The sequence below is a fragment of the Saimiri boliviensis genome, chromosome 12 (assembly GCF_048565385.1).
Source record: "Saimiri boliviensis isolate mSaiBol1 chromosome 12, mSaiBol1.pri, whole genome shotgun sequence".
Classification (NCBI taxonomy): domain Eukaryota; kingdom Metazoa; phylum Chordata; class Mammalia; order Primates; family Cebidae; genus Saimiri; species Saimiri boliviensis.
Genome location: NC_133460.1, coordinates 101,952,979 through 101,979,497, shown reverse-complemented (window position 1 = coordinate 101,979,497; position 26,519 = coordinate 101,952,979). Strand labels below are relative to the sequence as shown.

Genomic DNA, 26,519 nt, shown 5'->3' with positions numbered 1-26,519 from the left:
CGGCCTGAGGGCTGTGGATAAATCCCACAGATTCTCTTGGTATCTCTGCATCCAAGTCCCAAGGCCACTAGTGAAAAATGCTCCTGGGGGAAGACCGTCCCCCTCCTTGGCCCACTTCCACTAAGGGTGTATTAAGAGCCAAGCACGAAGTCATGCTGATGGCGATGCACATAATCAGATCATCATGTAGACATCATCCTCTGTACGATTTCCCCAGGAGTCTCTGGGTTTTCCAGCCACAATGGCGGTGTGGCTCCCTATCAAATGACCAAGCACACTGCAATGCAAGCAGCACTTCATTGTCCTGCTTTGGAAGGTGAGGCCTGTGACAGTGACAGATAGATACTATTTTCAAAAGCAAGGTGGGCAGCACACCCACTAGCCTGATGTGGGCCAGGATCTCAATACTCTGTTGATGGTCCCCAGCCTGGACTCTGACCAGAAGCACAGGACACAGTGGAAAGACACACTTTGGCTTCAGGGGAACCTGAGTTGAAATTCTGGAGCTGCTATTTCTTAGCCATAGGACATTATAGGTCCATCCTTTAATCTCTTTGAGCAGCCATGTCCCCATCCATAAAACCAGCATGAAAATACCTACCACAAAAGGTTACAGTGAGAGTTAAATAAAGCATTATGTGAAAAGTAGTTAGCACCTAATAGACACTCAATAAATATTTGTTAGAAAGTGTCGGAGCATGCAGGCACTGGAGCGAACCTACCTATAACCAAATCTTGACTCTGCCATTGACTAGCCCTGGAACTTGGGCAAGCTACTTAATCCAACTGAGACTCCATTTGCTCATCTGAAAAATGGAGAAAATAGTAATATTTACCTCCCAACTTCCCATGATGGCCTTGAGGAATAACTTCATTAAATGAGACAAGTGGTTAAAAAACAATATGTATTTTTAAAGTGTTTTATTATGTATGTAGTATTATTCTACAATAAACATATTGTAGAACATATATATACGTGTATGTGTGTGTATTGTAGAAAAATGCTCATTTTAATTTATTATTTTGAAATAATTTCAGACTTATAAAAATTTAAAAGAGTAGCACAAAGAATTCCCATCCACCTTCTATACACCAGCTTCCCCAAACCTTAACATTTTGCCCCTGGCCATTTCCTTTTCTCTGTCATCTATATAAACATAGGTGTGTATAAAATCAATTTTTTTCCTCAAACATTTGAGAGTAAGGTAGAGCCATCATTTTTTTCTCTCTCATATATACAAACATAAGATGTATATAAATTCATTTTTTTCCTGAAACATTTGAGAGTAATGTAGAGCTATCATGTTTTTCTAATCTCTAAATATTTTATAGAATATATTTTCTACAAACAAGGAATTCTCATACATAACCATAGTGCAATTATTGAAATCAGGACATTGACATTGATAAAATAGCATCATCTAATCTTACTCAGATTTTACCAACTGTCCTGCTAATGTTCTTTTCCTGGTCCGGAATCCAATCCAGGATGACCCGTTCCATTTACTTGTCATGTCTCCTTAGTTTGCCTGAAGCTGGAACGATCTTCAGTTTTTCCTTTGTCTTTCGTGGTCTTGCTTATTTTGAAGAGTAAAAGCAGTTATTTTGTAGAATTTCCCTCAGTTGAGTGTGTCTCATGTTTCTCACGATCAAATTCAAGTTTAGCATTTTTAGCAGGAACACTGTAGTACCAACAGGGATGTCATGCCTTCTCAGAGTATTACGTTGAGAGCTATGCAGCGTTGATTTGTCCCTGTTAACCGGGGATGTTAACTCCGATCTTGGTTCACATGGTGTCTGGCAGGTTTCTCCAAGATAGTTATCTTTTCCCTTCCATCATTCGTAGTGTCTTTTGGAGAAGGACTTTGAAGTCATATAAATATCCCATTTCTCATCACAATTTTGACCAATGATGTTAACATCTCTGGAGGATTCTGGCCTGAAACAAGTATTACTGTAGTGGATGCCAATGTTCAACCCCATCATTCTTTCTTCATCCATTATTTGAAAGCTACTGTAATAAAATACTCCCTCCTTTTATTTATGTATCCTGAAAGTATGAATTCATAAATTCTTATTTTCTTCCCCCTGAGCTTATAACTTAAAATAAATGTGGCCAGGCTCATACCTGTAATCATACCTGTAATCCCAGTACTTTGGGAGGAAAAGACAGGAGGATTTCTTTAGTCCAGGAGATAAAGACCAGCCTGGGCAACATAGACAGACCCATCTGTATAAAAAGTTAAAACAAAAAATTAGCCCAGGAAGGTAGCACATATGCCTGTAGTCCCAGCTACTCAGGAGGCTGATGTGGGAGGATCACTTGAGCCCAGGAGGTTGAAGCTGCAGTGAGCCATGATCATACCACTGCACTCCAGATCCTCTGGACAACAGCAAGACCCTGTCTCAAAAAAAAACAAGATAAATATTATAGCATTTGCAGTTGTAAAACTGCACTCTTCTGCCATTAATAATACCCATTTTCAGTTACAATGATGACCAATATTTGCTATACACTTGCCATGTTTCAGCCAAATGCTAAGCATTTTATTCACATTACCTCATTTAATTCTTACAATGACCCTACAAGGCAAGTCCCATTATTTTAAATGAGGAACATGATGCTGTTAAGAGACTACTATGGCAAAATCAGCAGTATAGTTGCTGCTATAAACATAACTGTACAAATATCTGTTCGAGCCCCTGTTTTCAATTTATTTGGACATATACTTGGAAATGAATTGCTGGATTATATGGTAATTCCATGTTTAGTTTTTGGTTTTTGTTTTTTTAAGAACCACCATACTGGTTTCCAATAACCAAGTGACTTTTAACATACTACTGCCCAAGAATATTTCCTTCTCCCACCCTCAAGTCTACTCTCTGCTCTATTTCAGAACCATGGGATGGATAATAATAAAGAGCTTCAGCTGTAGCCTCAAGGGATCGAGAGAGCCACTGAAAACACCACTCTGCCCAAAAGGCCTCTAAATCAGGAATCCGAATGCCCCACACATGGGAAACAGAACTTTGACTCTCATAAGCCCTTGGGCCCCTTCTCCTGTGAGCAAAGAACTATCCTTCCTTTAAACACAGATGCAGACAGAAGTGGGGACCCACTTCTGCAGACCTGGAAGGGATGATGGAGATGCACACAGAGAGTCCTAACTGCAAAAATACAAGTGTCTGCTCTGCCCCTTTGTCTAATTATGATCCAGTGTCTCTATGCCCCCCAGGGACCAGAGACTTGTTTGTTCGAGCTGACATGTCTATTATTACTCTTTAGGTAGTTAGGAGAATCATTTGCAGTGTTCATTAATCAGTATCACCTTATGGATTACTAAACAGCAGCTCTGCTTTAGCTAATGAGCCCCAATAGTGTAATATTTTACATATTTTATAGCAAGACAATTAAGCAACGCCTTGCTTTTAGAGCTGAACTTAAAATAAATCATTCAAGATACAAGGAGGAGAACAGGTAACAGTGCATTAAATGTGTTTGCGATTAGAACTGGGGAAGTTAAACTATTCTCCACCCAACTCCTTGTCACACACATACTCTACCTACATAGAAATAATAGGTTTTCAGAGCTTTTCTGCTCAGTTTCCCAGCTTCAGAATTACAAAGTACTAATGTAACATGTGTATGGTTCACAGGCAGAGAAGACAAGAGAAATAAGAAGGAAAGATTAATAAGCTGTGCTTCATCATTGTAGGCAGGAAGAGATAAAAAATATTAGTAGATATTGGATGTCTGCCTGTGTCGGTTGTTCATATCCCCCCCTTATTTAAAGTTCATGAAACCCTGTGAGGTAGATGGTTAATACTGAGTGTCAACTTGATTGGATTGAAGGATGCAAAGTATTGTTCCTGGATGTCTCTGTGAGGGTGTTGCCAAAGGAGATTAACATTTGAGTTGGTGGGCTGGGAGAGGCAGACCCTCGTTCTGGGTGGGCACCATCCAATCAGGACCAGTGAGGCTAGAATAAAAGGAGGCAGGGGAAGATGGAAGAGAAGACTTGCTGAGTGTTCCTGCTTTCATCTTCCTCCCATGCTTGATGCTTCCTGCCCTCGAACATTAGACTTTAAGTTCTTCAGCGTTTGGACTCTTTGATTTATACCAGTGGTTGGCCAGGGGCTCCTCGGGCCTTTGGCCACAGACTAAAGGCTGTGGATTTCCCTATCTTTGAGGCTTTGGGACTTGGACTAATCCACTGGCTTCCTTGCTCCTCAACTTGCAGACCGCCTATTGTGGGACCCTACATTGTGATCATGTGAGTCAATTCTCCTTAATAAACTCCCTTTCATATCTACATCTGTCCTGTTAGTTTGTCCCTCTACAGAACCCTGACTAGTAGGTTTTAGTATCCCTATTGACAGGTAAAGAAACTGAGACTTGGAGAGTTACTCAAGGCCACGTAACTTGTAAATGGCTGCACCAGGGTTTAAAAACTAGCTCTGTATGATCCCCAAGACCCTGATCCTCCCAGGACTGGCAGCATCTCTGCCCCCACCAGTTTCTCTGCCAGTTTTCTGAATGCCTTCACTTTCCTAGGAGCATGGGCTGACCTCCATAAACACTCTTTTCTCCTGCCATGTGCTGACTCTGGGACAAAAGGGCAGACAGCCTTCCCATGCCTCACATGTCTCTTTGGCAAGACCCCTCTACTCTCTCCAGAACTCCCATTTGCCCCATCCCCCATCAGCCAATCATAAAGATGTCAATGGCCAATGATGAATTTATGAGTTTAGCTGCCAGATAAATAGTGTCGCCTCTGCCCTGCAATTCTAGGAGAAAAAAAAAAATCTAGACTCGATTCTACTAATCCTACTAAAGAGATTTTAGCAATAAAAGGTTTTACCCAAAGCACCCCACCACTCACCCACAACCACCCATACCTTAGATCTACTGCTCCACACTCCCATCCAAGCACATCACAGGTCTTAGGGCAGCAGAGGGACAGGCATGTGTTTGCAGCTGCTCTGAGCTTGGGCCACTGCCACCTACCAGTCTCTGGGTGGACCCAGAAATTCAAGACTCACCAACGGCACAGCTTCCCCATCTGTGAAACAAAGCAGGTTCTTCTTTTTTGCCTTCAAAGCACGAGTTCCCTACCACTGGTAGGGTCTCATGGCTGCTTCCCTGAGTGGAGACACAGTCCCTAGGGCTGGTCCTAGTTCTATTTACTCTAACAGTTCTCTAGGGGCTGTGGCTAGCCTCCCATGACTACAGCCCACCTGCCAAGAAGGAGGCTCTCACTATGAGTGAGGCCATGGTCAGACTTCGTAGTCATGCAACTCAAATGTTCACCAGTAGGAAACTGTTTATAATATGTACGTAAACAATCTGCCATACAGTGAAACACCATATGGCTATGAAACAAACAAATAAGCCAAGTCTCTCTGAATAGAAATGGAAAGATCTCCAAGATATACTCTGAAGAGAAAAAATTACAGAGTATCTAATGTATCACCTTTTATAGAAAAGGGAGAAATGGGACCATATTCCTATTTGCTTGCATATTTGTTTTAATCCCTGAAATAAAACACCGAAGAGAGTGATTACTTCTTCTTGCACCTTCTAGGCAAGAGGGCTGGACATTTGGGGACAAAGTTGATAAGAATTTCATCAGATGTACCTTGAAGTGTTAAACTATGTAAAGGTATTAACTATTCAAAAGATATTATATTTTAAACTTCACAAACACCCAGAAAGGGGCACAGCAGAAGCCAAGCCTGGTATATAGGATTCCCAAGCCACATTCTGTCATCTTTGGGCTGAGGGCACAGTGGCCTGCACACCAGGTAGACTCTATACAAATGTTTGCATCATGGAGATGCAGAGAGGCCACCATGGCGAGGGACTGAGAATCAGATTTGACTCCAGTCCATAGACCACATTGATGGGGACTTGCTGGTCCCTGAGTTGGGACATGCAGAGGGTAGGGCTATGGCCAGAAAAGTCCTATCCCAGTCTGCATCACCTGCTGGTTTATGAGTCACATCTCTCCAGCAACAAGGCAGGACCCCAAGATCATCTCCAACTTTCTCCAACAAGGAACTCTTCCTCATGCCAGGTTAGAAGGTGCCAACTTCCAAGGCTCCTCTCTAGGTCCATCTGACCCACTAGAGAGCCTTTCCTAATTGGCCCCTCTGGTGACTCTTTCTGGATGTTTCTATCTTATTACCATTTGATGGAAGGGTCCCCAAGGGCACAGACCCTGTGTAGCGTTGGGTATGTCTCTTTCCCCCACACGCGGCATGCACAGGAGGTCCCCAACAGTGTCTGTGAAGTGAATGCCCGATATTACAGTAGCAGCAGCTGTTTATTCCCATCTCACTATAAGAGAAATTGATGTGATTAGAAGCAGCACATTGAAGGAAAGACTCGATGGCAACAAGTGATGACAATTGACAGCACAACAGAAAGCCATCAAAAGCAGACCCAAGCATTCCCATATTTCTGCAGCCTGGGGCCATTTGGTCCTGCGGTTATGGGGCTCACCAAGTTAGAGCTCAGAGTCATTGCTGTTCAGGGTCAGAACCTCAAACCTTGACGCCATCAGTGAGGATGGGAACCAAGGCTGTAGGCAGTGAGTCCACCACATCGAAGCACAAAAATCCCACCAGCGCTGGGCCTGACCATGAGGTGAGTCAGCACATGCCCTCCCAGCCTCATGTCTGGGTGAACATCCTTCAGGGGGGCCTGCAGAGAGGACGATGGCAAAGCACAAAGTATACCTTGTCTCAGAAAGAACAAATATGCCCTAGAGTGGAATAGCACTCATCAGTGCATTCTAGGACAAAAGGAAAAAGGCAGTAAGGAGAAAGCAGATAGTGGCTATAATATCAATAATGGCCATTTCCCGAGAGCCTGCGATGGGCCAGCCACGGTTCTAGACCCCGGAGGCACTGTGGTGAGTGAGACAGCCAAGGCCCTTGCTCTTCCCAGCTGATTCTAAAGGTAGAGACAGACAACCAACCAAGTAAACACATAGGAAATAAACTCAAGAATGGCATATGCTGCTCAGAGCATGAAATGGGACGATAAGAGAGTGACTGGGGTGGCCACAAGAGCAGGTGCTTGGGGAAGACCTCTCTGCTGAGCTGATAACCTGAATGGAGGCTGGCCTCTGGAAGAGGCAGTGGCCATGCTGAGACCTGAGGATAGATAATTCCAGAATACAAAGCAAGCGAGAAGACCAAGACAGGAACAAGCTCACCGGTGTGAGTAACAGAAAGAAGCCCGGTAAAGGCGGGCTGCGGTAAAGAGGGGAAGGTGTGGGAGAATGTGAGACTGAAGGTATCTCCATTGGAACCATCTTGGAAGGCCGTGGAGGCCCTGATGAGAAGCCTGAGTTCCTTCCTTCCTTCCTTCCTTCCTTCCTTTCTTCCTTTCTTTCTCTCTCTCTCTTTCTCTCTTTCTTTCTGACAGAGTTTTGCTCCTGTTGTCCAGGCTGGAGAGCAATGGCACAGTCTCTGCTCACTGCAACCTCCACCTTCTGGGTTCAAGCAATTCTCCTGCCTCAGCCTCCCAAGTAGCTGGGATTACAGGCATGCACCATCATGCCCGGCTAATTTTTGTATTTTTAGTAGAGGGGTTTCACCATTTTGGCCAGGTTGGTCTCAAGCTCCAGACCTCAGGTAATCCACCTGCCTCAGCCTCCCAAACTGCTAGGATTATAGGCATGAGCCACCAGGCCTGGCTGCCTGGGCTTATTTCTGTGATGAGAAAATCACTGGAAGGCTTTAGGCAGGACAGGGAGGTGACCCATCATATCATCAAAAAGCAGGAGTGGAATGTGAAGCACCAGATAAAAGGCTACTTCAGGAGCCAAGGAAAGATGGTGGAGGCTTGGACTTGGAAGGAAGCAGTGGAGATGGATGGAAGGGATCAAATGTGAAATATGTGTTTGAAGGTAGATGTGTTTAACTACTTGCTGATGGAATGGATATGGTGAGTGAAGGAATAAAAGGAGTAGAGTGAGACTCAGCCTCACCTTTATGTGTCCCTTATTTCTAGCACTAAGAATTCTCCATAGCAGGATTTAACTAATACTTAAATAATAAGATGCTCAGCTGTCTCCTGGCAGTTTGGCTGGTTGGTTAGTTGTTTAAATGGTTGATCGATTGAATAGTTGCTTAACTGGATGGACTAGTGGGTAGTTGGTTAACGGGTGGATAGGTAGTTGACTGGTTGGATGAATGATTGGATGGATGGATGGATGGGTGGATGGGTGAATGAATGGCTGGCTGGTGGTTGGGTAAGTGGGCAGTAGAGAGGTTGGTTTGCTCACTAACTGGCTTAATGTCTTCCCTACTCACTGCGCAGTCTCTCCTTCCAGGGCCCTTGGGACCCAACCAACTCCCTTGACCCTGATTCACTGCCCTGGGCAACACCAACACTTGTTATTCCCTTCTAGGTCTGGCATTGTCCAGATCTTCCAGGACTATTGAGGGACCAATGCTGAGCACCTGGTCCTGAAAGATTTTCACTGCAGAGGACAGGTATACAAAGCAGGCCCTGACTCAGGCAGAGTACCAGCTTTGCCTCTTAGTGGGGTGTGATCCTAGGCAGGTCATTCTACCTCAGCTCCACTTTAATAGAGTGGAGCTAAAAATAGCTGGACCACCTGCTCACAGGATCATGAGAATCAAAGGAGAAACCACATGTGAGGGTGTTCAACAGGTGTCAGGAATGACTCTCATCCTGCTTTAACAGTTAAGGAGAAAGAGTTCCTGCCTGGAGAAGCATCTCCCAAGTTCTAGGCCCTTGTGTCTTCCTCTCTTGCTGCCACCCTCAAAGCCAACCTAATTTATACCTGAACCTCAGCCCTCTGCCTTGGTGGTAATCAGTGTTTCCTTGTCTTGCCCTTCTCTGCCTTGGACACTTTGTTCTCTGCTGTGCCAACATCCACCATGCACTAACCCTGCCCTGATTGTACGTTAGACAAAGCTCTCATAATGCCATCTGCCTCTGGTTCTGCATTTGGAGAGCAAAACTTGTCTCCTAGCTGGAGATCTCAAGCCCAACCCAAGCACAATGCCTAGAACTTAATAAGATCTCAAAAAGTTTGTGTGCATGAATTAATGATACCTCACTGATTTTCCAAACTGTGTTTTGCCTAGGTGTATAAGTTAGCATTTGCTGCATAACCAACCACCTCAAAATGTCATAGCTTAACAAATACATACTAGTTCTCAGAATTCTGTGGGTGGCCTGCATTTCAGGTCTAGGTAACTTGTCTAGAGCCAGATAGTCTAGAACAGCCTCACTCATGTCTGGGACTGCTGAGATGACTGGAGCCTCTCTCCACATAGTCTCCCATCTTCAAGGAGGCTAAGCTTGATTTTTCCACAAAACGGCAGATGAGTTTCCAGCAGCAAACGAACACAAGCCCAATGCACATGAACTTAAAAAAACATCAAACATTTGCATCTGCTAGATAAGGCAAGCCACACAGCCAAGGTCAGAGTCAACCTAGGAAGGGACTGCGCAAGGGCATTGACACAGGAGGCATAATTGATTAGGGGGCATTAATGCAACAACTTACCACACTTGATGACTCAGAACAGGCTTGACTAGGTCCACATTCCATAAACTCCTTGGAGAAGCAGAGCGCTGAAGACCACCAGGGTAGCCAGAGCTCAAGAAGCAGCTGGTTGAGAGCTGTCGGGTCTGGATGGAATCCTGAGAAAGAAACTGGAACCTTCTATCAACATGACCCCACACATATAACAGCTTTCACTTCTGTATTAGTCAGCTATTGACACATAATGCTGCATAACAAACAATCTCAAAATATCAGTGCCTTCTATTCACAATAGCAAAGACATGGAATCAACCCAAATGCCCATCTGTGATTGACTGGATAAAGAAAATGTGGTACATATACACCATGGAATACTATGCAGCCATAAAAAAGGAACAAGATCATGTCCTTTGCAGGGACATGGGTGGAGCTGGAAGCCATTATCCTCAGCAAACTAAAACAGAAACAGAAAACCAAACACCATGTGTTCTCACTTATAAGTGGGAGCTGAACAGTAAGAACACATAGACATAGGGAGAGGAACGATACACATTGGGACCTGTCAGACAGGGAGAAGGGAGAGCATCAGGATAAAAAGCAAATGCATAGATGATGCCAGGCTTAATACCTAGGTGATAGGTTGATAGGTGCAACAAACCACCATGGCACATGTTTACCTATGTAACAAACCTGCATGTCCTGCATATGTATCTTGGACCTTAAAATTAAATTAATTTTTTTCAAAATCAGTGCCTTACAACATATTTATTTTTCTTGCTTGTGGGTCTATGGGTCAGTTGGGGTTCAATTGCATTTTAGGCTCATCTGGGATTAGTCTCTTCCACGTGTCTCCTTTTGGGGTCAGGACCAAAAGGGCAGTTGCTACCCACAGCACATGCTATTCCTAGCAATGGCAAAAGTCCAAGAGAGAGAGCCCAACTGTTCAATCACATTCAATCTTCTGCTTACATCACTTCTGCAAACATCTCATTGTCCAAGGAAAGTGACACAGCTAAGCTGGAAGTCAAAAGGCAGGGAGATGTCCCCTGCATTCCACGAAACCATGCCAGGTGTAACTGTGGAATACTCCTACACAGAAGTGAAGAATTCAGTCCAATTTTGCAATCTACTACAACCTGCCACCCTGGCCCTTCTGACCTTTCCATTTCCTCCACCCCAGCTCCAGCACTTCAAAGCTAGAAGTACAAGCAGGTCAGCCAGCATTGCCTTGCAAGGTGACCAGCACTTTCCTGGAAGCTTCTATGTTCCCAGTTCCCATAGTAGAAATGGCCAAAAAGATGCCATGGGCATACGGTTCTGTCTTTCCACAAAAAACAAAGACCTGAGGCCATTTGGCTACATTTGTCAGAATAGAAGAATTAGATTTTGTCTATTTTGACACTTGCCATCATTTCTGATATCCAATGTCACTAGGATCTGACAGACAAGGTTGAAAACAGCACTATTGGCTGATCTCCATATCTGACAGGGACACTTGTCCAGGACATGTTTTTATGATTAAACCTCTTCTAGCACTTAAGACAGAAGAACCCTTTTGAAGTAACTGGGCAAAGCTTCTTCGTGGAACATGTTGATTTTAACCACCTGGGCAGAGCAGAAGCCCTGATTGTCTTATGTTGCAGAGCACCTTTATTGAGTTATTATATTCTCTTAACACACGTAAAGGGAGATCTCATTCATTAGCTCATAGAGCTTCTGCAGGCCCCAGGAAGAGGAGTCAAGGGGATGTTAGAAAACAAGACACTTTTCCGGGCATAGTCGTTCACACCTGTAATCCCAGCTTTTTGGGAAGCCAAGGCAGGAGGATCACTTGAGTCCAAGAATTCAAGACCACCCTGGGCAACAACAGCAAGACCCCATCTCCACAAAAAATAAAAAATAAAAACTAGCCGAGCATGATGCTATACACCTGTAGGACCCAGATACTCAAAAGGCTGAGGTGGGAGGATCACTTGAGCCCAGGAGTTTGAGGTTGCAGTGAGCTATGATCATGCCAGTGCAGTCCAGTCTAGGTGACAGAGCAAGACTCTGTCCCCCACCAAAAAATACAGTTTTTTGGGTGCACCTACTAAGTGCCAGGTGCTACATCAGAGGCTTCAGGGATACAAGCAACAATAAGGCCTGGCCCCTGTCCTCACCAAGCACACACTGTGGGAGAATCATAAGGAAGAGGAGATAGTAGTTGGTGCAAATGATAAATCCTACAGGAATTTTGAGGAAAGGGAAGTTCCAGAGGCTGGCTGAGCCAAGGTGGTGCCACTTGAGATCACCTATATTCTGTATATAAGAGAACTAAGGTTGAAAAAGATGAAATGACTGGCATAATAAGAATGGGGGAGACAGGCACGGTAGCTCATGCCTGTAATCCCAGCATTTTGGGAGGCCAAGGCGGGTAGATCACCTGAGGTCAGGAGTTCTAGGCCAGCCTGAAAGACATAGTAAAATCTTGTATCTACTAAAAATACAAAAATTAGCTGGGCGTGGTGGCAGGTGCCTGGTAGTCATAGCTACTTGGAAGGCCAAGGCAGGAGAATGGCTTGAACTGAGATTGTGCCACTGCACTCCAGCCTGGGCAACAGAGCGAGAATCCCTCTCCAAAAAAAAAAAAAAAAAAAAAAAATGGATGAGGGAACCAGAATTCAATCTCAGTTCTCCTGAATTTGGGTTCCAGGTATGTCTGGGATGTCAGAATCCTCCCCTCACTGACAACTTTCCAGAAGTGTCTTGCTTAGTCTTGTCTCAAGATTATATAGATGGAAATGAATTAGAATAAACTCCACCAACACTTTCAAAACCTAGGTTTTATATATGGCTTTGCCACTTTTTGGTCATTTAATCCCCTGAAGGGCCTTCTGTTGGAGCCTGATTTTCTATGTCTGTACAAAGGAGTGAAAATCAGACAACACCAGAATTGCAAGAGGTCTTGCAGGATAACTAGTACAGAAGATACTTGAAGCCCTTCCCACTGGAAGAGATGTAGCCTATACTTGCATACGTCCGATGATAAAGAACTCAGCACTCTCTAGGGAAGCATCTGCCATCTTTGGACAGCTTTATTAGAAAGTTCTTAAAGTGAACTGATGTTTATTTCCCTGCTTACTCTAGCTGTGGATCTTTAATATCCTTCTTTCAGACAAGTAGAACTCATTCTTCCCAAGGAAAGATCTCTCGTTTGAGGACTCGACTCATGGAACCCTAACCTTCTGCTTTCTGTTGGGTATCCCCGGTCCCTTCCATCACTTCTCACATGACCCAGTTTCAAGTCTCTTTAGTAACTTGAGCTCTCTTATCTGGAAAGGTTTCCACTGCTTTTCAGAGCTCCAACAACCAAGGACAGAAGCCAATGGGGAGCTCTCACCAGCCCACTGCAGGGAAATCCTTCCCTCCCCAGCAGCTGCATTTCCATCCTCACAACCTGACATTGGAGTGGCACTTCCTCCCACACTTGTGACACATACTGGGCTTCCTTTCAGCCAACTAGGTCTGTTTCACATGTGTCAAGAAGTCACACTTCCCTGGTTTCTTATTAAGAGATTGCATCCGGACTCATCCAAATTCTGAATCTTACATGTATCTCGGTTTTCTTCCTCAATTCAGATATCTTCTCCAATAGATACAAATGGCTCTGTCTGGATACTAAGCGGTGCACACAGAGAATGAGACTCCATAAGGCCAGGCAAAGAACACCTACCAGGGTTAGAAAAACTACCAGAGGTCACACAGAACTGGGAGATGTTCAGGTACTACCTAGTGAGAGTGGATAGACTTCCTTTAACATCCAAAGCATTCCACAGAGATCGTAGAGGGCAAACAAGTCCTAAACTAAAGGTTATTCTAGACACTTCCTAATAATATTTAAAAATAAGTTTTGAAAGGATGGTCCTATTCCCTTAGCAAATTAACTGCAACAAAAACAAAACACAACATGTGTTAAAGGAAAACAACGAAGTCTACACAGTCAACAAATAATAGTCACATGGCTAACATTCAATCAAATATTACTAAACAAGCAAAGAAGCAAGAAAATGTCACCAAAATCTAGGAGAAAAATAAGCCAATAAAAATGGATTCACAAATGGTGTTTAAGAAAATAATAAAAAATGCGAAACAATGATAAAAATGTAACATCAAAATAAGTACAGTATGCAGCTGAAACAGTACTTAAAGGGAAATTCATAGCCTTGGTACCTATATTAGAAAGGAAAAATGCTTCAAATCAATTATTTGCAAGCTTTCAATTTAGAGAAGAGCTAATTAAATTCAAAACTAACAGAAGGAAAAATAAATATAGGAGTAGAAATCAATAAAACAAGTAACAGAGAAACTCCATGAAATCTACAGTTGGTTATTTAAAAGAGCAATAAAATCAATAACGTATAGCTAGATTGAACAAGGAAAAAGAAAAGAAAAACGTGAATTGCCACAAGAGATTTGAAAAGGAGACATTAGTACACATTCTACAGAAACATACACAAATATAGGAAAATATAAGAGAATTGTATATATAACTTTACATGTATTAATTCAACAACTTTCATAGAATGGAAAATTGTTGGAAAAGGCTGGGCAAAACAGATCATGCATCAGCACTTTATGAGGCCAAGGTGGGAGGAACACTTGAGCTCAGGGAGTTCAAGGTTACAGTATGGTGTGATCATGCCTTTGAGTAGCCACTGCATTTCAGCCTGGGCAACAATTGAGACCTCGTCAGAAAAGAAGAGAAAGAAAGGAAAAGGGAAAAAAAAGAAAAGAAAAGAGAAGAAAGAAAGACTTTGTCAGAAAAGAGAAAGAGAAGAAAAGGAGGAAAAGAGAAGAAAGAAAGAAAATTGCTAGAAAGATAAAAATTACCAAAACTTATGCAAAAATAAAGAGAAAATTTTGTTTCTAGATCAAATTAAGAAATTGAATTTATGATAAGAATAAAACCTCTTAGAGAAAATTGTAGACTCAAAGGACTTTGTTGGTAAATTTTAACAAACACTTAAGGAAAAATTAATATTAATCTTATACAAACTCTTTCAGAAAATTGAGGAGGAACACTTCCCAACTCATTCTATGAAGCCAACATCATAGACACCAATATTCCTAATAAATATGAATGAATCAAATTTGGCACTATTTTTAAAAGGTAATACAGTATAACCAAGTAGGATTGCTAGGTTAGTCTAAAATTTAAAAAGCAATAGAATTCACCACATTCACAAAATAAAGGAGAAAAATTGTATGATCATCTCATAGATGCAGAAAAAAAGCACTTGACAAAATTCAACACACGCTTAGGATTTTAAAAAGAACCTCTCAGCTGGGCATGGTGGCTCACACCTGTAATCCCAGCACTTTGGGAGGCCAAGGCAGGTGGATCACTTGAGGTCAAAAGTTGGAGACCAGCCCAAATCGTACCACTGCACTCCAGCCTGGGTGACAGAGCAAGACTGCCCAAAAAAGCAAACAACAACCAAAAAAAGAATCTCTCAGCAAATTAGGAATAGAAGAGATATTCCTCAATCTAATATGTGGTATCTGCAAAAAACTTACAGCTGCCATCACACATCCTAGTGAGAAAGTTGAACATTTTCCCCATAAGATCAAGAAAAGGCAAGGATGATTTCTTTCAACACTTCTATTCAGTATTGTATTAGAGAGAAATAACTTCTGAAATAAACTAAATAAATGTAAATGGAGGGATATATTATGTTCATGGGTTGAAAGACTCAATATTGTTATGATGTTAATTCACCCCAAATTAATCTATAGATTTAATACAATTCCATAGAACTCCTAACAGGCTTCTTTGTAGAAACTGAAATGCTGACGATCAAAACTGACATGGAAATGCAAAGAACTTCGAATAGTCAAAAGAATGTTGGACACGAGGAAAAAAGAGAAGGAGGTGCATTACAAAGAGAAGGAGGTGCATTACAAAGAGAAGGAGGTGCATTACAAAGAGAAGGAGGTGCATTACAAAGAGAAGGAGGTGCATTACAAAGAGAAGGAGGTGCAGTGTAGCTTACGTGTTCAAGACCAGCTTGGGCAACATGGTGAAAACCCGTCTCTACAAAGAATACAAAAATTATCCAGGTGTGTGGCATGTACTTGCAGTCCCAGGTACTCAGGAGACTGAGGAGGAAGGATCGCTTGAACCCAGGAGGTCAAGGCTGTAATGAGCTTGAGCTCTGTACTTCAGCCTCAGCGACAGAGCTAGAGATTGTCTCACCACAAAAAAAAAAAGAAAGAAAGGAAAAAAAAATAGATAATGAGATTCTACTACACAACCACTGAAATTGCTGAAAACAAACAAACAAATAATGCAGAATAAGCCTTGTTTATAGGGTTCTGCTCCTCCAGAAGTTCCCACTTTGGGGATCAGAGCCTCAATTAGACTATCAGAAGTGATATTTCCAGTTTGGATACTTGGCCAAAATAATATTTGGAGGGGTCACTTTATGATACCTGTAAAAGAATTTGCTGAGAATGAGAAGAATTTGCTGAACCAACTCATGGAGTAAAAATTCTAAACATTTACAACTCAGTGACCTCACTACGAATGATTTTCAGGGGATTCTGATATTGTCGATCTGCCCTTCACTTGGCCCAGGCATGGCTGAGAAGGGGCCACACTGTGGTGGTGAGAAGCGAAGCTTTGAGTGGCGCAGACCTGGCCTCCACTCCACTGAGTGGCTGAGAGCTTGGGCAAGTTATTCAATGTCTGAACCTTCACGTCTCCTCATACCTAAAATGGGGAAAAGGGCACTGACTTCACAGTACTGTCATAAAAGATTCCGTGAAATCAAATGTCCCTTGGCACATGATGTTATCAACAAATGACTCATGTTAGTTACTCTTTTTGTTTGTTTGTTTGTGTTTTCTGAGACAGAGTCTGGCTCTGTTGCCTAGGCTGGAGTACAGTAGTGTGATCACGGCTCACTGCAGCCTCCACCTCCTGGGCTCAAGCCATTCTTCCACCTCAGCCTCCCTAGTAGCTAGAACTATAGTTGTGCACCGCCATGCCCAGATAATTTTTATTTTTATAGAGGTAAGGTTTTGCCACATTGCTCAGGCAAGTCTTGAATTCCTGGGCTCAAGCAATCCATCGGCCTCAGCTTCCCAAACAGCTGCAATTAAAGGTGTGAGCCACTGCAACTAGCCTTGTGTTACCCTTACTGATAAACCTACCTAACTTTCTCATTGCCTGGAGATGCTCTGCTAGTCTTCTCATGGGCAGCGTCCCTTGCCACTGTGTGCTGGGGAGAGATACCCTTGCTAGCAGAGCTACCCTGCACCCTTTCCCAACTCTGTGTCACAGCAGAAACTACCCTGCAAGCAACATTTCCCAGACTCCCATGTCAGCTCATGGGAGGCAAGGGAGAGAGACTGGAGGGTGGGGGGGAGGAGGAGGCAGCCAGGGTCTTTCTCCTCCTGACTCTACCTTGGGGTGTCTTTCGGGCAGCAACTTCTCCAAGCTTCACTCCCACTTGATTCCAAATCACACTGAGCTCCAGTAACACCATCTCTTCCCTCGGTTTCTCCAGCCAGGCAGGATAGTAGCTCCCTCCCCTTGCTAATCTCTGGGGTACTTTATTGAAATAACCCTGGTTGGCTTCTGGGCTCCTCCATACCACCTGCATCCCAAATTGCCTGTCTTACACTCCCCCTGTTGTAAATACCTGACATAGTTCTTGTTTTCCTGGTCTGCCCCTGACCATACAGATGTTTGGTCACCTGGTACGCAGGACCCTTGAGATTTGCAGAACATTAATTGTCATTGCTTATGGTTGTTCCCAGCCCACCATCAGTGCCAGTTCACTATCCATCGCTTTGCTGGGAAAGCTTTGCATCTCTCTGATCCCTTTAGTAAAATGCCTTCTGCTAATTACTTATTACCCAAGGGGATAGAATGGCTTCTTTCTGTTTTAGAAATTTTATGGCCAGATGCCTGGCCGTGGGTATTTGTTTCTGGAGTTCGTCTCAGTGTACAAATTGGTTGGAGCGGGGGAGAATCGTATCATTTTCCTTTATTTGAAAAGAGTAACTTACTGAATTAGATCCCAGTTAAGAGTGGATTTTTGTCTCATCATTGGACAGAAACTGAGATACCATGTCTCTCTCCACATAACACAGAAACCACGTCTCCACCCTACCCACACCACCCCTATGCTGACGAGGCACAGCAGCGCAGGCCTGTGGCTATTTGTCTAACAAGTTTACACACAATGTGGTTCCAACTGAATTTGCATGGTGCTAGGTTCTATGCAGAATACACGGGTTTGTCAGACAGAAATGCCCCCCATCAAAATCAGCTACATAATTTGCAGGACCCAGTGCAAAATGAAAACACAGGCAGCTTATTCGAAACATGTCAAGAGGAAAACAGCAGAGCTTTGAATCTGGCACAGGGTCTTGTGTAGATGCGCAGGTGCATGCCTGGGCACCTGGCTCGTCCTCCACCTCCCCCAGCACAGTGCCCCAGGATTGCAGCCTGCTTTAGGAAGACTGGATCTAAGTACCTAAAACAGTGCCAAGTGACAAAGGATCAATGGGCTTGCATGATCCCAGAAGGTGACTGCGACAGGGGCAAAGGTCTTGGCCACATGGGTAGCATGCACAGAGAAGGGAAGGGAGGAAGGAGGGAGAGCTGCCTAACCTGAAACTCAGCCAGAGCAAGGGGACCTATTTTACCAATTAATCACACTGTAGGCTCAGTCTCCATCCCACATCTCCTTAGATCCCCCCATTACCACTCTTTCGGCCCCCAAATTTTCAGAAGCTCAGTCACCCTCCTCAAATGCTTTAACTATGGGACTTTGTATCATCTGCCCTAAACCTGAGCAAACTAAGGGAGAGAGAGGATCCTTTAGCCTGGGGGTCAATGCATATCAATTAACCACAATAGCAGATCACGATAATCTATACATAAAGAGAGGGTTATATATTGACATAGGAATTGACAACCTGCAGGCCACATAAGGTCACAAAAGACACCTGGACCTTTGGGACAGACCCGTCTCAGGATAGGCAGCAGGGCAGGGGAACCACAGACATAGTCCGGATGTGGGAGGGAATCTGGGTTTGATTGCAGCTCTGCCACCTGCTAAGTGATCTTGGGATAAAAGGTTCCATGCCTTTGACCCTCAATGTCATCATCTATAGAACAGGGATGACATCTATCTTATTTGAGGATTAAAGCATTAGCTTTACATATGTTAGTATGTAATAATAACTTTTATATACATTAGTATGTAATGAGACCTGGCCTAGAGCATGTGCACTAGTGGACTCACAAAAATGATAGTTTTTGAATATAGACATATCTGTTATACACATGGCTATGCCCATATGTACATATATTGATATAAATCTGTATTATACATGCATATTTATGTATATTTTCATGCATTCAGGTAAAGGTGGTTATATAACCATTCTATTGAAAAACTTTCTCCAAAGCTGCTCGTCGCAACCTCAGCTGTCCCTTCAAACCAGCTCTGCGGGTATTCTTTCCCTGCCTTTGAGGATAAACTCTCTGGCAGGTCCCAGAGCTTTTCTGCTTTGCAGTCAGTTTCAGTCCCAAGCATAGTCTCATTTCAGTAATTAAAATTTCAGGCCCAGCATCGTAATTACTAACTCCTTACTCTCCCACCAATGTAGGGTCCCTCCCCAGCTCAGGCCAGCTTTAGCCAGGGAGGCCCGGAGGGACCAAGGGCAACAGGGTGATCACCTCTCCACTTCCCAGCCTTGTGCATCTCCTCCTCTACCCCCCTCAACCCCCAGGCCTCCAGGTTTGGAAAAGAAGAGGGAGAAGAAGTGGATTCCATTGTAATCTTGGGCCTTAACTGGCTATCAAAGATGCTCAAAGTTCACTTTCTTGAGGAGTGACTTTTCTGGGTTTCTCTGGAACTCTCCCTCTAGGAATCTCTCCTTCTCCTGCTACTTAAGACACCCCATCCGCTTCCAGAGGTCTCCTCACTCAGATGTTCTCAGTTGAGGTCACATTGTCTGACTAGCCAAAGTCAACTGTCTCCTGCAGGTCTCCTTGGCTCATGGGAAGACTTGCTCATCCAGGTCCCCAATTCCAGGAAACATGGGTCAAGCTTTCTGCTTGAGCCTGTCTCCCTTGACTTGTGAATGACAAGAAAATACCACCTCCCAGGGTGGGGCAGGGCAGGGTGCAGGGAGCAGAGGAGTTGTAAAATGGGGAAAAGTGCCACATTTCAACTAGTCCCTAAGTGCTCTGCCCTGACCTCTTTGCTTTAATCCTTTATAATCTCCTGGTAGGTGTCCTTCTAGCATCTTATTACATGTAAAATGTCCAGAAACAAGAACCATATATGGTTACATATGCATTAAAATTTAAATAACCCAAATTATGAGTATGAGAAAAATAGTCTGGAATGATCATTTAAAAGTAATTGTACATTATTCAGTGAGATTTATTTATTCCAGTTTTTGAGCACATGCTGTACTTCTAGGCTCTGGCCCTTCAACAGCCCCCACCTGGTGAAGGAGACCTCCCATGAACAAAACATACCAAGGGGAAGTAACAAAAGACAAAGCTCAAAAGAGAAGATTGGCAAAATACGTATCATCTACTCCAGCCTAAGAAGCTTGGATCTTTCACTTATTCAGGTGGATTCCCCATCAGGCATCCCAGAGGCCCTGAGAGTCTGCGTAGGCAGCTGTGGGAATGGAGTATCCATGAGATACTTTTAGCAAGTCTAGAAGCTTAGCAATAACTATACATTCACCCAAGGGAAACCTGCACAGGTAGGACATCAAGTTTCCTTGCTTAGAGCTGAAATCTTATTACTACTTCTCATCTCCTGCTAATCAACAATTCAGCTTGGTAGCCACATAGCATTGCCATTTGTAAATGGGACAGAAATTAATTCATCCATCACAAAATTTAGTCAGTGTTATTTATTAAAAGACAGTGCTGGCCAGACACAGTGGCTCATGCGCATAATCCTAGCACTTTGGGAGGCTGAGGCGGGCAGATCACCTGAGGTCAGGAGTTAAAAACCAGCCTGGTCAACATGGTGAAACCCTGTCTCTACTAAAAATAGAAAAGTTAGCTGGGCATGGTGGCGCACACCTGTAATTCTAGCTACTCAGGGAGGCTGGGGCAGGAGAATCGCTTGAACCCAGGAGGTAGAGGTTGTAGTGAGCCAAGATTGTACCACTGCACTCCAGCCTGGGCAACTGAGCAAGACTCCATCTTCAAAAAAAAAAAGGGGGGGAAAGATAATTTGAAGAGACCAAGAGTAGAGGTAGGAAAGCTAATCAGAAAACTGCTGCAGGAAGAAGAGAGAAGGCTGGTGAGAACCTAGATTCTCATGCACATCCATCCAGTCAACAAATATTCACTGAGCAGCTACAGTGTACCCAGCACTGCTCTCTGTGCTGGCATGAACCACAGAGACAAAGCCCCTCCCGACAGGCAGCTGCTCAACCAATGAACATGTTGTTAGGGATCAGGATGGATGCTATGAAGACAAAGCCCAGGGTGCTAGAATAGTAGGACAGGGTCCTGATGTGATCATATTAGTGTGTTTTAAGGTTCTGGGGAGATACAGGGCACCCCAAGAATAACACACCAAGAGAATGCACCATCGATGACCAGAAAATTCACTACTCTTTACCAAAGAATGAGAAGGGATTGCCTCTGCCACCTGCACCCCTGCAGGGGAAGTGTTCAGGAAGCATTCATTGAGTGGATGAATGAATAGAAACCTCCAACCTAGGCTGGCAGTTTATTTAATCTAGTTAACAAACAGGTAATACTAGTTTACCATCTGCCTGAATCTGTTCTAGGTACCTTGCAAATACTACTACTTTATCCTTATAACAATGCCTTAAGAGGTGGCTGTTATGGCCAACCCCTTGTTATAGATGATAGAGGCTTAGAAAGGTTAGGTCTGGCTCCAGGATTTCTGCTTTCAACCTCACCATTGGCATCCCTGTGGCTTGGGAGTGTGTTCCAAATGCAAATTCTCAGAAAACCCCCTATGCACGCACCCACCCACCAAGAGGGTCAACACTCCATTTTTAGCAAGCACTTCTGCTGATTCAGGTGCTTGCTCCCATGTGAAACACACTGGTCCACACCTGCTCCCTCTCAAACATATCCAATTATAAGAATTATCTGTGGTCTTGTTGAGACCCAGAGCTTCTTAGATGCCCTGCTCTGCAAACACCCAGACCTAATGAATCAGACTGAGAGGAAGAGGCAGGGAGAACCTCAGAATCAGTACCTTTTAACTCCCTGACGGACAAGTTAGAAGCATTCATCCAAGCTATTCACATTTTTCCTCTGCACTGGAAGAAAACTGGCATGAGACACCATAAAGAGCATGGTTGTGGGTGTGCAGGTGGGTGGGTGGATCTGGAGGATGGATGCTCAGGCAGGTTTATCTTTCCTGAAAATTGAGTCAAAAACAGCAGCTGTTCCATCCCGAAGCTTAGAAGACAACAGATCGCAAGAGAAGTCACAGGTATAAATCTCCCTCCCCTCAAAGACAGACACCAATGAGTGCACATTGTTCGCAGCTTCCTAATCAGAAGGGCAGATTCCACCTCCTGCAGGAATGTTAATACTGCCTCCATCAGATATTTGCAGCTCAGCTTCAGAAGTCCAGCGCTCCAGGCAAAAGTTTGCCTTTATTGCTGTCTCTTTGAGAAGCATTAGATCGTCCTTGCCAGGGATTTCCTGTAATAAATACTTTCGTCGTCTTGACTAAAGAAGTTGTTGATCTGAAACACCTTGGGCTGAAATATGACCTCTGCCTACCCCTCCAGAGTCACCCAGACTGTGGCAGCGCTGGGTCTGGGGAGGCCGAAAAGACAATGAACAGGCCAGGAAGGGACTGAATCACCCATGAAGTGCCATGCCCCCTACCCTAAAACTCCTGGTATGCAACTGCTACTGAAAATCAAAATTGAACAATTAAAAAACAGTTGGGCATAAGTTGGCAGAATTTTAAGCATCTTAATGTTTACTAATTTATTTGTAGAGACAATGTCTCACTTTGTTGCCCAGGGTAGACTGCAGCGGTGCAATCAGAGCTCTCTGCAGCCTCCAACTCCTGGGCTCAAGTGATCCTCCCACCTCAGCCTCCTCAGTTGCTGGGACTACAGGTGTCTGCCACCATGCCTGGCTAATTTTTATTTATTTATTTATTTATTTATTCTTTTTTGAGGGGGTGGTAGAGACAGTCTTGCTATGTTCCCCAGGCTGATCTCAAACTCCTGGATTCAAGAGATCCTTCCACCTCAGCTTCCCAAAGTGCTAGGATTATAGGAGTGAACTACCTCAACCAGTCTGGTAGAATTTTTAAAGTTAATATTGCAAAATAAAAGGATAAGTCCAGACATGTAGCTTTTAGTCCAGCTTTTCATTAGAATGTACTCTGGAATATTTATGACGCTCAATCTGTCCAAAACAAGAAAATGTGCCAGAGTGGGCCTTACAGGCCATAGGGCTTAGATCCCAATCTACCACCATTTACCAGCCAGTGTGACCTTGAGTGAGCCTTTAAACCTCCTTGAGCCTTGGATAATTTATCTGTAAACAGATGGAAGTCACACCTTGTTCAGCTGACCTCATGGGCTGTTGGAAGGATTATATGGGAAGATGGCTCTGAAAAGCACTTTTCAAATGCTCTCCCCACGTGAAGGGTTATTATGGTGTAAGACAAAAGTGAACCCTGGGCAGATCCCAGACCACTAAGTGTCAGACACAGAGGAAGGAGGTGAGTGGACAGTGTGATATCCCAGGGTGGGTGGTGAAAGATGTCTACTCTGTGTGAACAATTGACTTTCATGATGTAATCCCTGTCCTCAACTTGGGGATATGAGGATGTGAGACATCACTCGTTGAATGAGGGCCAAATATACCCAAGGAATCAGCTCTTCCCAGACACTGTAAAAGTCAAGACCTGACTCTTAGAATCCAACTGTGGAAGTAGAGATGTTAGAGACACAAGAGGTAGCTTTTAGTGGTCCTAGAGCCAGTTGGGTGCCTCTTTTCCTAACTCCACCTCCAGTGACATGTTATTCATGACATTAGTCGTGAATCAGCCTTGGTGATGTATTTACAGCACAGAAACTGCCAAACACTACAAGTCAGGTTCTGCAAAGACAGAATATAACTGTTGGGATACAGAGATTACTGCAAAAGTTGAAAGGAGAAGAGAGAAAAAATCCTCCTCCACTCAGGAGACAGGGTATCATTCAACTATTAAACCTCTGATTAATGTAGGCAGACCACACAGAAGAGGGCATTTCATAAACCAATTTACAGTAAGAGATTGCCCTCTCTCTATGTAGCATTGGTGCAAACTCCACTCCCCTAACACACATGCTGTCAGTACCACCACTTTCAGGTACCACCACCTTCAGGAGGTCTTCCCTGATAATCCTCATCTTACTCTGCAAAAAGCTCCAGCATCCTCTCAGTTCCCACGCACACAGTGGAAGGTGGTTCTTCAGAGCTCAGGCTTTTGGAGTTGGAATACTCAAGTTAAAAATCCCATTTTGACCACTTTCTGGTATTTACAGGAAAGCCACTTAACCATCTGTCAAATGAGGCTATAATACTCTAAAGCCATCACGAATTGTTACAAAAAGATAAATGAGCTCAGTATTCAGCACAGTACCTGGCACATAGTAAGCACTTAATAAACACTAATCACCAAATAACCCGTTCCTTTGTACTACCAGTTCACTTCTCAAACAGGCAAAAGCTGCATCTCTCCACCTGGACTGAAGTTTCATGAAGATAAAGGCCTTTTCTTCTTCATTTGTCAGGCCTTACCGGGTCCAACATATAGGATGTTCTCAGGAAATCCATGTTAACGCAAATGGAATTGAAAGTCGGTATGTTTCCCTTCTTTCTTGGATGAACCAGTCACAAGAAAATGCCAGGTGGAAATACTCTAACAGACAGTCTCCGAGTGCCAATGCAACCCTGTGCTGCACTTCCCAACCCTCACAGCTGAATCCTTCTCCAGAACGTTCCTTCAGCTGGAGGAAGTTGCCTAGTTTAAGGTTACACCCCTCCTTGGCGCAGCTGTGTTCAAGGACTGGTTCATGCAGGAGTACAAAGACCCAGCCCCCAGCCTCGTCAGGACATCTCTGAAAGGTCGTCCCAGCTCCAGAGTCCCCATGGGGTCTTCTGGGCCCCTGGCTGCAACTGCATCACAGCCCAGCTTCTCCCTCTACCCCATCCTGCTTCCCTGATTTGTTAGTAGGTTTGTTCCTGAGTGCATTTCCTAATCAATGTCCTGCATGCTAATTTGTGTTTCAGACCCAAGGCAGTCCTGTTCACAGCCAGGACTCATGGGTCAACCCCTTACCCTTGTCATTCAGAAGAGATGATGAGATCAGTCTCTAAGATCATGGCTCATTCGCAAATACACTCTAGCATGTTCTCAGACAACCTCTTTCCCAACTCTGTGCCAGCCAATGCTTCAAAAAGGGCTCCCCTCAAGCTTAGATTTCTATGAAGGAGCTTCCCCTCCCTTTCTAATTTCATCTCCTTTCATGATTTTGATTCTGGAGCCGTGCCCTAGTTCAGCACGTGTCTTGGGTCCAGGTCAAAAGCAGACCTTTAGAGAAGAATTTATCTTACCATGCCTGCTCAGTGGCTCATGCCTGTAGTCCCAGCACTTTGGGAAACCAAGGCAGGTGGATCAGTTAAGGTCAGGAATTCAAGACCAGCCTGGCCAACATGGTGAAACCCCATCTCTATTAAAAAGACAAAAATTATCCAGGTATGGTGGTGCATGCCTATAGTCCCAGCTACTTGGGAGGCTGAGGCAAAAGAATCACTTGAACCCAGGAGATGGAGGTTGCAGTGACCCCGGATTGTGCCACTGCACTCCAACCTGGGCAATGGAGTGAGACTCTGTCTCAAAAAAAAAAAAAAAAAAAAAAAGTATCTCATCTAAAACTCTGGGTTTCTGAGTAATTAAGGAAGTGCTCCCAGGAAAGACTGGAGCGGGGCATGGGTGGGGGGCAAGTCAGAGAGAAACCAACAGGGGTGCAATTTCAAGTGAAGTCCAACTCCAGCTGGGGGCCATCCCATGGGGAGTTCTAAAGGCTAAATTAGACCTCTGAGTTTGGTCTGCCTGAAGGCAAGAAAGCTGGGTTTCATATCCCTGCTCCTGTCAGTCCTTGGCCGCAAACCTTCCCAGGGGTACATCAGCCATAGGGCACGTTCAGCCCTCTGCCTGGACAAAGTGGCTCCAGTAGCACTAAAGTAGCATCTTGAAGTGCCAAGGGAAGCAGAGCACAGAGAAGGTTGGGCACACAAAAAGGGCAAAGGGAGCCCCTTTTTACATGAAGGACAGTGCTCCAGCAGCCCCCTCCATAGCACTACCAGTGACATCTAACTCAGGAGTGGAAAACAGAGTGCATCCAGGGATACTGAGGTGCCGGGAAAAGAATACGGAGCTTGGAACGGAATCCCAGCCCTGGCCGTGGTCTGCTGTGTGACCCTGCTATGTGAGCTCAGCACCTCTCTGAGCCTCAGTTTCACCATCTGTAAACTCAGGATAATAAGGCAAACAAGCCCTTCCTACCTTTCAGGCTTGTCGTGTGAATTAAATAGAATTATGTAAGGGGAAATGTTTTGTAAACCAAGGGGAATTCCTGTCCTGGAAGATGCAGCCTGCTGTCACCAACATTATCAAGCCCTCTTCCAAAACTCAGCCTGGGATTTCCTCCTCTCTCCCCTGCCTGCTCTCCCTTGCCAACTTCATTTACTCACTCCCCTTAAAGGCTTCTATGTCTATGAAACTCCTAACTCAAAATAACCAGATAAAATGTTCTGGGAGGACTCACTGGTTCCAAAATAGATATATGAGGATCAGGTTGGCCCAAAACACAAAACTCAGAGCCCCAGCCCAGCAGAGGTGCATTCAGCAGACCTAGAAGAATGACCCCAGCCCACTGAGCTCTCTGCAGCCA

General features: G+C 44.2%; 1 long non-coding RNA gene across 2 annotated transcripts in view; it reads right to left on the bottom strand.

Annotated features, from left to right (window-relative positions):
• Window positions 1-927: 927 nt before the first annotated feature.
• LOC141580734 (uncharacterized) overlaps window positions 928-26,519 on the bottom strand; it is a 44,209-nt gene continuing 18,617 nt past the window's right edge. Inside the window, exons 2-4 of one of the 2 annotated variants that reach the window (XR_012513028.1) lie at window positions 9,555-9,691; window positions 2,141-2,230; window positions 928-1,939 (exon numbers count right to left, since the gene is read on the bottom strand). This is a non-coding gene — a long non-coding RNA (uncharacterized LOC141580734). Of the gene's footprint in view, window positions 2,231-9,554; window positions 9,692-26,519 lie in introns of both variants that reach the window. The other variant, XR_012513027.1, reaches the window with a different exon arrangement.